We start from the raw sequence: 10,616 nt of genomic DNA on the forward strand, positions 1-10,616 counted from the left end.
CCCCTTCAAATGATGAGTCTCTACCCTTGCTAGCTTTTTGCCCCCCCTCGCATGTGAACATGGACCAGGAGACTAGCTCTTTGGTAGCCTAGTCAAGTTAAGGTTTGAAACATTACATCTTAGTAGGGTTTGTCACATCCACTATGGGAAACAAGATCCACTAAGGGAATTCGAGATCCGCTATGGGAAAAATTCACTTTGGGAAAACATGATCCATGATGGAAAATTTTTGCAAAACATTTAGTGAAAAGTATCTTCTTCTTCATGCTTCTTTGGCATCCTTTGCTTTTCGTGATCTTTTTTATCTTTGTTAGTCTTGGTGCTCTTTTCCTCTATTGTGCACTTTATCCCTTTTGTTAATGTGTGGTACATGCTTTCACTGATGGATACATGGCCTTGTCTCGACAAGTTCTCTTTGACATACATGGCATAGATATTTGGATGCATACTTCTTTGGGTAGCATTGGGGTTTGGAGCACATTGAATTTTTTTGGATTTTATTTGGCTCAATGGAAAGACAATCATTGAAAGGACTTAACATGGCAATGGATTTTGGACAAGTTTAGGTGTGACAAAGTAAGTGTGGGAGAGAGAAGATTAGTTGGTGTGAATGACCTTTATAGGCTAGGGATTTTTAACCTTAGTATTAGCCTTAGCGCATTCTAAGCTCCTGGGCAAGAACACTAAGGAATAGGTGTTAATGATATGTCATATGGAGCAGCAACAACAACATGTTAGTTATCCAAAAATTCAACTTGGTTCATTATATCCATCCTCATAGATGTTTCGAGTTGAGCTTGCTTACTTTGCTTCTTCTTTGGAGAGGATCTAGGAGGCTTGTTATTATGATCGTTCATCCCAGAAGATTTCTGCTTCTTAGGACTGTGTCCGTTGTTTTCTTTCCTTGTTGCTTCATTTGTTTTGCCAATGGTTTCACTTCTATGAAATTCTCATATAGATTTGCAGGTCTTGGATATGTCACCAGATTTGACTCCATCAGGGGACAGCTTATAGCAAAATTCGCCATCTGCATTAGCCTCCCATTAGCTTCATTATGGTCCTTACGACCTCTTACTATAATGAGAGCTGCCATTGTTGAGTCACGCTCCATCCATGCACTGTTTTGATCCGCAAAAGCAACATCTCTTTGCAGAAGAGCAACATCTTGCTCTGCATATGCAGTCTTCTTCTCAGCTATTGCTGTGTCAGGCTCTACAAAGACAACATCTCTTTCAGCTAAAACATCTCTTTTAGCTATTGTTGTGTCACGCTTTGCAAAGACAACATCTCTTTCAGCTAAAACATCCATCAACTTCAACGCTAGGTGATCCCTAAAAACATCCCTAAGATGATTCTGATCAAAATTGGCCCAATGCCGTAACTCAATTCTTCCACGGTCATCCATTCTTGCCTTCAAACCACAAGCCTTCCCTTACTTCCAAGGGTAAACAATCAGTGGACTACCTCAACCATATACATTCCATAGCTCGTATCTGCAATGCTCCACTTTTCTATCAGAAAGAGGACATTGTCTTGACTCGCCCCGTCAAAGCACTAGCACCTCCATAGCCTTGAGCTCCATGACCTTGGACCTCTTGAGATCCTTTACCTCGTATGCAATGGTAGATGGCTTTAAGGGATAGAGGAGATGATAAAGAAGGAGATTGAGAAATTACACACACTAGCTAACTAGCTCAGCCATGGCTCTGATACCATGTTGAGAAACACGGACCTAGAGCTAGTTATATATGGTGGACACAAATCAAACACACGATACATTTTCAATATGAGAGATTGTAACTCAAGTAAATTAGGTTCCAAGATAGATTAGCTTGGACTCATAAAGACAGTCTTGAGTAACTCAAACTGATAGTTCCAATACATTTAAATGAGTGTCAAGTACATGCCTTTATAGCCTTTTGAATAGTACAAATCTCCTCACTATGCATATGGGATTCTGGACCCTCTTCCTAGAACATACATCATTTGTCTATCTTCTAGCCTCTTCAGGGCATGCATCTAGCCTCTATGGGAAAACATCATTTGCTATTCTCAACATGCTAAACAAGGAAGATCAAACCAGTATGTCACAATTTTTGTAACTCCTCGAACAGCCTGTCCCTTAGTTTGAAAGGCTTATGCCTTACTTTTTGACTCACACAGGATGGCTACCTTCCTTTAGAGGAATGGTATGAATAGCCATGCTAGGAGGAATACCTCTCAGGTCATCATAACTAAGCATGGACCCTAATTTAATTGGCCGTGGATCATTTGGCATACCAAGATCCAGCTCAATCACATCCCTGTCTCTTATTCAATCTTGAGGTTCTATTGGCTCATTCAGAGTAATTTGATGGATATCCTCTATAGTGGACCCTTATTTTGATTCATCGCTTAACGAAGTCTCACTAGCAAATACATCTTCTAATGTATCTAATTCCGTAGAGGATAGAGGAGCTTTCTCGCTTTGAGGAGACTCAGTGTAAGCATCTACTACCACATGATTAGCATCTCTGCCAAATACCAATCGACCAATATGTATATCCACTTGACAGTCGGATCGCAAGATCCATGGCCTTGCTAACAATACTTGATAGATTGGCCATCCCACGAACCTAATAACCCAACCCAAAGTCCATAGTGCAATCCACACTCGCAACTGTCACAAGGACTTTGGTAATACAACCTTCAAGTTGTCTTAAACTGTCATCATCCATTCACAGAATTGTGGAGGCATCTTTTTACATTGCTAGACCCAGCCTCTCCATCAATTCTGAACTCATGATGTTAACAGATGATCCTGTATCTATGATAGCATGATCCACTAGTATTCCATCAACGTAGGATACAACCCTTGGGCAATGCTTTTCAGCATGCTCCCACCAATCATGTCCTACTCGCGCTATGCCCAAAGATTCCATAAAATACCCACTATGCATTATCTTTTTAAATTCCTTATGCACTCCTAGAGACAGCTTAATCAACTGCAAGAGATTCATGTTTGGTTTGACTTCACAAAGAGAGCTTGCCAAATCGAATTCATGATAATTCGCTAGAGCTCTCTTCTCTCGCCAGACCATTCTCTCTTTTGGTCATTGAACTAGGTTTGGTACTTCCTTCTTAGCTTTTGCCTTTTTCCTTCGTAAATCTTTATCCTTCTTGGCGTTAGCTTTACTCTCTATGGGTTTTAAAGGTCCCCCTACCATGTCGGGGTTAAGGACTTGTGTCCCTTTGTTGTCTTGCTTAGGGTTTCTATCGACAGGTTTTACATTATCTTTGTCACCTTCTCTATCCTTTTGACCTCTCATAATGGCCCACATGTTAGAAGCTTTAGTGACATTAACCCCTACAACCTCAATGAGGCTAACTCCATTGCCACTAGGCAGCTCCTCTCTAGTAGCCTTACCTCTTTGAAGTATTTGTTTCGGCCCATCACCTTGTTGAAGATTCATTCCTTGCACATGATGGTTAACAAGACCTGGCTGTCTACTACCTTGCTTGAGAGAGATAATCTTACTCCAAGAGGTGCCAGCCAAATGGCAGGACTTCCCACAAATATCACATTTAACGTTTGGACAATTTCTAAGGTAGTGTTGACCGCCACACCATTTACAACTAAATCTTGATGGACCACCCTCTTCAAGGCATCGACTCTCTATCATATTCTATTGTTTTTTAAGGAAATCAACATCAACAGCTATTTTTCTATAGTGTTCGAAAATCATATCAGTGTAATGCTTCATCATATCTTTAACTTCACTAAGGACATTTGATGCACTTGACTCATAGCCATGATCATCTTTTGGTTGCTCCATTGGCCTAACAATTTGATTGGGCATTGATTGCTAACTCACATGAACAACATTAGGGTTTGATGCTTGGCCTCTAACATTTGGCGGAGCCATTTGACTAGCCATAAGCATAGTCACAATGGGAGGATTGGCAATTAAGGCACATTTTGGACCATGCTTCCTCTCACATTCGGGTTAGTCATAGCTACCCCTTGACTTCTATTGCCATTGGCCAATGCCAAATTATTTCCCAAAACTAGACCCATATTAAGATTGGTTCGAGGCATAGGCCGCTTGTAGTTGGGATTCTACTTCTTGTGCTTGTCTAATGGCACTGTCTACATCCAGCAAAGTGACACTAGTCAATTGCACTTGAATGTTGAAATCCAAACCATGCAGAAAATATTGCAGTTGGGCAACTGCTGGAATAGGGATAGAGGCTTGCAATTTGCGAAAGACCTCTTTAGCTTCTTGGCATATGCTCGGATATCCTCGTGTGGCTCTTGATGTGTCAAATTTAGTATAGGTAGCCAATATTGGCCACCCCTTTCTTCAAGAGAAAACTCCCTTCGAAAGGCCTCAAAAAATAAATCGATAATGGTTATAGTTCCAGCCTCTAGGCCGTGATACCATACGACAGCTCTTCCTTTGAGAGTCATGTTAAAGAACATCATTAAATGTCCTTCATCTTGGATACGATAGTTGAACATCAACTTTTGAAACTCCCTGATGTGGAGCTTCATATTTTCCTCCACTAACCCATTAAAGATGGGTAGGGGAAAACCTAAAGCTGGCAAATCCATCGTTCCAGTAGGTATAACAATAGGTTGTGCCGCCATGGTGACAACTAGATTTGCTGCAGGGTTTCAAACAACCCGGACTATAGCTCCACTCAAAGTGGAGGGATTGATTGGAGGGGGGAAATGACTAGAGCTTCCTCCCCCTAAAAACGGAGTGTGCATTGAACTAGGCTTACCAAGACCCCACACTTGTAAAGCTATTGGGCCACTCCTTTGCGGAGAGTATCTTCTGTTTATCTCGGCCCCCCATATAGCTTGTTCAACCTTTCCTGCTTTTGGTCTTGTGAGTCTAGCTCACTAATCTTTGGCATACACTAGAGAATAGGTCCCAATTGACCAAGGCATGAAAACCACCACTTGTAGGCAACTCCCAACAAATGCACCACCTGTCGAGACCTAAAAGGGGCCCAACACTAGCTATAGGCACCAGCCATGCCTTTATAACACTTGAAAGACAATCCCCCACAGTCTTGTGGCCAGGAGCATCTAGGGGACACACTACCCTAATTGCTACTATAGATATCGCGTTTGTAGTAGAACATAGTCCAACGATTTCCCTTTCTTACTCCTTAGAGGGAGATCCCATACATCTTGGTATAATATACCACGTAACACAAACATAGGAGGCAACCCCTTCGACTAAAATGATGTGGCCCCACTGCAACTCTCCTACGGCGAGAGGATTGGCCCTTCGATGTGCTACTCTAACACAAAGAACATACGAATAATTTTCACTCTTATATATTTTGAACGATCCAGGAGATTTGATCTTGCTTTACCAAGCTTGCCCCAAGAAACCGTTCATGTACCCTACAGCTCGGGGTTCCTTTCACACTCCACATAGTCATTGTGCTCAATCATTTTATCATTTGAAACCAGCTAGGTGAAGTGCAAAAATAACCTTTCAATGATTTTTCAACTAATCGTACATGCAGCGTTGATAGAGACTAGCACTGAATTTCTTCGTGCTACTAGCGTCCTTAATTCAAATGATAATCCATCCTATATGTTGTGCATAGCCAAATAGATCTGAATTTGCATCATTTTTATCAACTAACCACTTCCCAAACCCTCATCCCCCTGCCATTTAGGTTTTGCATTTGTTGGGTAGGTGTAGGGTTCATTTTTATGTCAGTTTTCATGTTAAAATCGATAAAACCACACTATAACATAGAAACAAGGCTTGAATGAGGCTTGACCCTCATTTCTAGCCTTGTTATATGCCCACAAACATAAAACATATTTTTTTCTAATTTTTTAGGTGCAAAAACTAAACTTTTCCTTTTTTTCTTATTTTTCTCCATTTATTTCTTCATAAAATGAGATATTTACGAATTATGAGTTCTTACTGATCAAGGACACTCAACAATGTTTTCATATCCATTTTTATTCCATATGACCCCAAAACACTCAACAAAAACCCCGAATTCCATTATTTTCATAAAAATTGCAACTTACGAGTTTTGCAGAAAATTATTATATCATTATATTTTCTGGTTTTCTTTCACATTTCAAAGAGAATGCAACATGGGAAATCAAGAACAAACAAAATCAAGCACTTTCTTCGATCATTTTACATAAAATAAAAGAACCGCTCACTTACGCATAGAAACCGTGATTCCAAGGCTCGTATCTCTTAGACGGGAGGCCGCTGACGCTTCTTCTTTGCCACTGATGCACTCTCTCAGCTCGATCTACATCCTCCATCACTCCAACACCATCATTTGGTCTGGATTCTTCATCACAATCCTCCCCCTTCTCTCTTGAATTGATGCATACCAACATTTGCAAAGAGGAGAGAGGAGAGAGAAAGACTAGAAAACTAGATTTTGAAATCCTCCATAAAAATCAGCCAAATTAGAGCTGCCTTGCTGCTTTATAATACCAAACCTTGCGGGGATTAAATGGGGGGTCAAACGACCTCCGATTGACGAATCGAGACTTGCATTGGATTCTTGACATCAAAATGCATCTATGAAAACTCCAGCTCAGCCATCCACCACCGTTTGATTTTTCATAAAAATTTGGTATTTGGTGCTTCCCGAGCACTTATTGCTCCAAAAACGACCTCAAATGCTTCAAGCACAACTCAGAATCGGCTCTTAAAATCCAACTCTCAAGGCACAATGCAATCAAGTTGCGAGATGTGGGAGTTATCAAGGACCCTTATTTTGGGGTTTGAGGACTGTGGAAGGGGCTTCTCATTGGGGTCTCAAGGGGACCAATAGCTTCCCTGATGGGGATCCAAGGGCATTGCTTGTGGTTCAATGAGAAAGGAAATATTTCTTGAGATTTCGTGGTTGACTAGGAAAAGTTAGATAGCACCTCAAGGGATGGCTCAAGTGAGCAAGAGGCCACACCCTCTACCATCGATATAGAATGCCACATAGATAGCATGAGAAAAGTCTGCATCAACGATAAACAATTTGTGTTTCTCCATGATGTGGATAAATTTTTCAGAGGGAGGGAGGATAAGATATTGTCAATGATGGCAATCGCCAATGACTTCCCCTTTTATCTAATGATCTACCTACAAAGTACAACAACCCAAAGTTGGAAGACATAGACAACACATTCACAACTCTTGGAGATGTCGTGGACTTGGCAGAGCACACCATGGTTGGCATCCAAGAGTTTGAGGTAGTGTAAGCCAACTTGGTGGCAAGACATGTGTCCTTGGAAGAGAAGTAAGCCCCGCGATCGATGAGTCCTATCTAGACACTTTATTTTAGTATGCATACTATTTTGAGCTAACTTCATGTCAATATAGGCCATGCTCGACATTGATGATTTTGCAAGTCTCCAGAAGGGCCGGGTAGCATTCAGGATGGATGCCTCAATAGGGCACTACATTGGACAAATCCTCATTGTTGACATAGCCATTATCCATGCCACTTTTACCCAGAGGGACAGGCTCAACTCTCTATCTTGAAGGCCTTGTCAAAGGTGTTGTGTTCATCCACCATCACCTCGAATGCGTGCAAGATCATTCTTGTTAAAAAGGAGTTGGTGAAGCATGTTTTCGGTACACACCTATGAGGAAGGATACTACAAGCCATGGGGATTGGAAAAGCAATAGGAGTCAACTAGGCTGCCATATAGGAGAGCGTCATGGTAGGGTTGGTACCAGAGTCCAAGAAGAGACGGAAGCAAGCCCATGAGAAAAACAAGCGCCTAAAAATAGCCTAGCATAGCCTTGTAAAGAAAAAACCCTTTGTACTTTGTATTATACTACAAATATATTTTTCTTGCAATCTATCTCTCGAGTATATTTTCTATTTTTAGCATTCAACTGTGTGATAAGATGGAAATATTTTATGAATCAACCTTATATGATACCGATGTTAATATTTTCAAAGTACTACATATGCCAAAAATATAATAAAAATTTTGTGGTTTGACAAGCCAGAGTGCTTGGTTTTGTCTCAAAAAGCCCTAAAATGCCAACAAAAAAGCGATATGAGCAATGTAGGATGCCCTAAACGCCACAACACATGAATGGGCAGGATGACAATTGACACCCTGGTGTGTGAATGGGTAGGACAACTGTCCACACCACGGCACATGAATGGGTAGGATGACTGTCTCCTTCCCATTCACACATCATGGCATCTAGGGCATCTTGCAATGCTCATATTACATTTTTATTGGCATTTTTGGGCTTTTTGAGCCAAAACTAAGCACTCTGGCCTGTCATATCACAAGTTTTTTACCAAATTTTTAAAAATTTCCCTATACTTCATCGCTTGTATGATGCATGCTAACTTGTCATTTGGCAAAGTAGAAAGGTCAGCTAGACTGTTGCCTCAATAATTGATTGCACGTTCTACTTAATCATCAAGTTTTTAATTACGTCACGAATTTAATCATTACACCATCATGCACAAATAGAATATGAGACATCTGAGGAACAACAAAAAGCAAATGTTTTTTATTACATGTTGAAATTCACAAAGTATAATTGCATGATAGTGCGCCACAAAACTTTAGGGCAACTCTAATCTTGCTCCCCTCGTATTCGTCTAGCTAACTGCATGTCTCTCTACATGATGATCACTTGCTTGGCCTGAATCACACATAAATATGCGTCCTCAAGGAGGGAAACAATGTATGCTTTTACAGCTTCTTGGATAGCCTCCATTGCAATCCCTTGCACACGAGATTCATGTTCGTAAGAGTGAAGGATTTCATTCACTAAGCATGCAAAGGGCACTTCCCTAATCAGCAAGTCCATGTTGTTCTAGTACTTGCAAATCACCCTAAGAGCCACTAGGTAATAATTCTTCCTCTACTTTAGCCTTTTGCTTGAGGACTTATCTAGTTGGACCTCTCTGTGGTTTCCATCCTTATATTGGGCTTGAGGTTGGGGCTTGGGTGTAGGTTGCTTGGTAGGGGCTCCTTTTGGAGCATGAAGGAGGGGTAGTGGAGGAGGAGGAGGAAGTTATCTAGCTCACTTTGTTTTTAGCTTGGGGTGTCACATGGGGCCCTTATCACCTATTGAGTGCCCCTCAGTTGCATCTCCACTAGCCTCAGGCCATTCTATCATGTTCTAGGCCTATTGATGTTATTATTAATATTGCCCTTGATATCATTGTTTCACTCTTCCTCATCCATAGAGGTGTCATACTCATTGTTCTTTGGCTCATTGTGATTAGCTTTCACATCCTAACTTACTTCTTCCTCTTTAGAAGAGTCTTCTTGCTTGTGAGCTCTTTTCAAAGTCTCCAAGGCCGATTGAGGTAGGTCTTTCGAGCCTTTGGATGGATGGCGAAAGGGAGTGGGGAGAGGCGAGGACATGAGGATGACAAGGTTGTGTTGCTATTGGAGTCATCCCGTCAGTTGAAATTTGGGATCTCTTTCCCTTGCTACGGTGGAGAAGCAAAAACTTGACCTTGGCATGGTAGTGGATGTCGCCACATAGTTTGCTTGGTGCGGGCCATGAGGTGGATTAGAGGAGAAGAAGAGAAGATAACAATAGAAGTATGTATTAGGAAATGAACTAAAAGAGCTCTATTTATATGAAACCTAGTATTAGGGTTTAAGAGGCATTCACGTGTGGTTTTACATACATGCTCATTTCAACCTTTCTCTTCACCTTATCATATGCCATGATGCATGTGTATTCACTCATTACAAATGTGTTTCACCACTTTTTCTTATTATGGATGTGGGTTTTTTGCTAGAGAGATTTAGCCAATCCAGTAGCCTTAACATTCTCCAATGTGATGGAGCAATTGAAGGCTCATCTATAAAATCAATCTAATATTTCTACAATGTATCTTTTCTTGACATGACCACCTCCCTGACAAGTATTCTTGAAATATGCATAATGAGCGTGGTAATGAGACTTTTCCATAGCTTGGGTATTCCACATTTCCAAAGATCCATATTTCTCCAAAAAATATGATCCATGAGTATATAATATGTGCTACAAAGGTATGGAACATTGATATTAGATTTAGAGCATCAATGTATCCAAATATTAAAGAACATGCAAGCAGTAGAGTTGAAGGTGTACCATGTAGTGGGTGATGTTGGTTTCTCCCCATGCATTGATAACTAGCTTTGTAAAATCATTGATCACTATATGAAATTCAACTTAGTGGAATGATCTATTGATGGTCTCAGCATTATACACACTAGCTTATCAAAAAAATGCCAAACTTTTGCACTGAACATTCTTGAGACTAGGGTCTCTTTCCGAATCTGTACTATATTTGCATAAATCTTTCCACATCTCCCACTTTGATAGCTTGCCAGTCATATTGCTCAAGAATCTCTTCGGTTTTGTTCCACTCATTGATATTTTTTGTTCTAGGTTATAAGTTAGGCTTGTTGTTTTTAAATCATTTTTTATATTTACTTACCTCTATATATCTAATGAATTTAATAGCTCCTCAACTTTCTCAATAGCTTCTTCACGTTTGGAGGGAGGCTTCATTGTTTATACATAATTGATATGCAACTTCAATAACTTGTCATCCTGCATTTGTAACCAACATAATGCATCGAGGGCTGAAATCTA

General features: G+C 40.6%; 1 pseudogene; it reads right to left on the reverse strand.

Moving 5' to 3' along the window:
• Positions 1–734: 734 nt before the first annotated feature.
• On the reverse strand, positions 735–1,405 carry LOC148017214 (uncharacterized; annotated as a pseudogene).
• Between the last annotated feature and the right edge of the window lie 9,211 nt (positions 1,406–10,616).

This window comes from Lygodium microphyllum, chromosome 22 (assembly GCF_053477565.2).
Source record: "Lygodium microphyllum isolate KBCC chromosome 22, Lygodium_microphyllum_v1.1.10, whole genome shotgun sequence".
Taxonomy (NCBI): domain Eukaryota; kingdom Viridiplantae; phylum Streptophyta; class Polypodiopsida; order Schizaeales; family Lygodiaceae; genus Lygodium; species Lygodium microphyllum.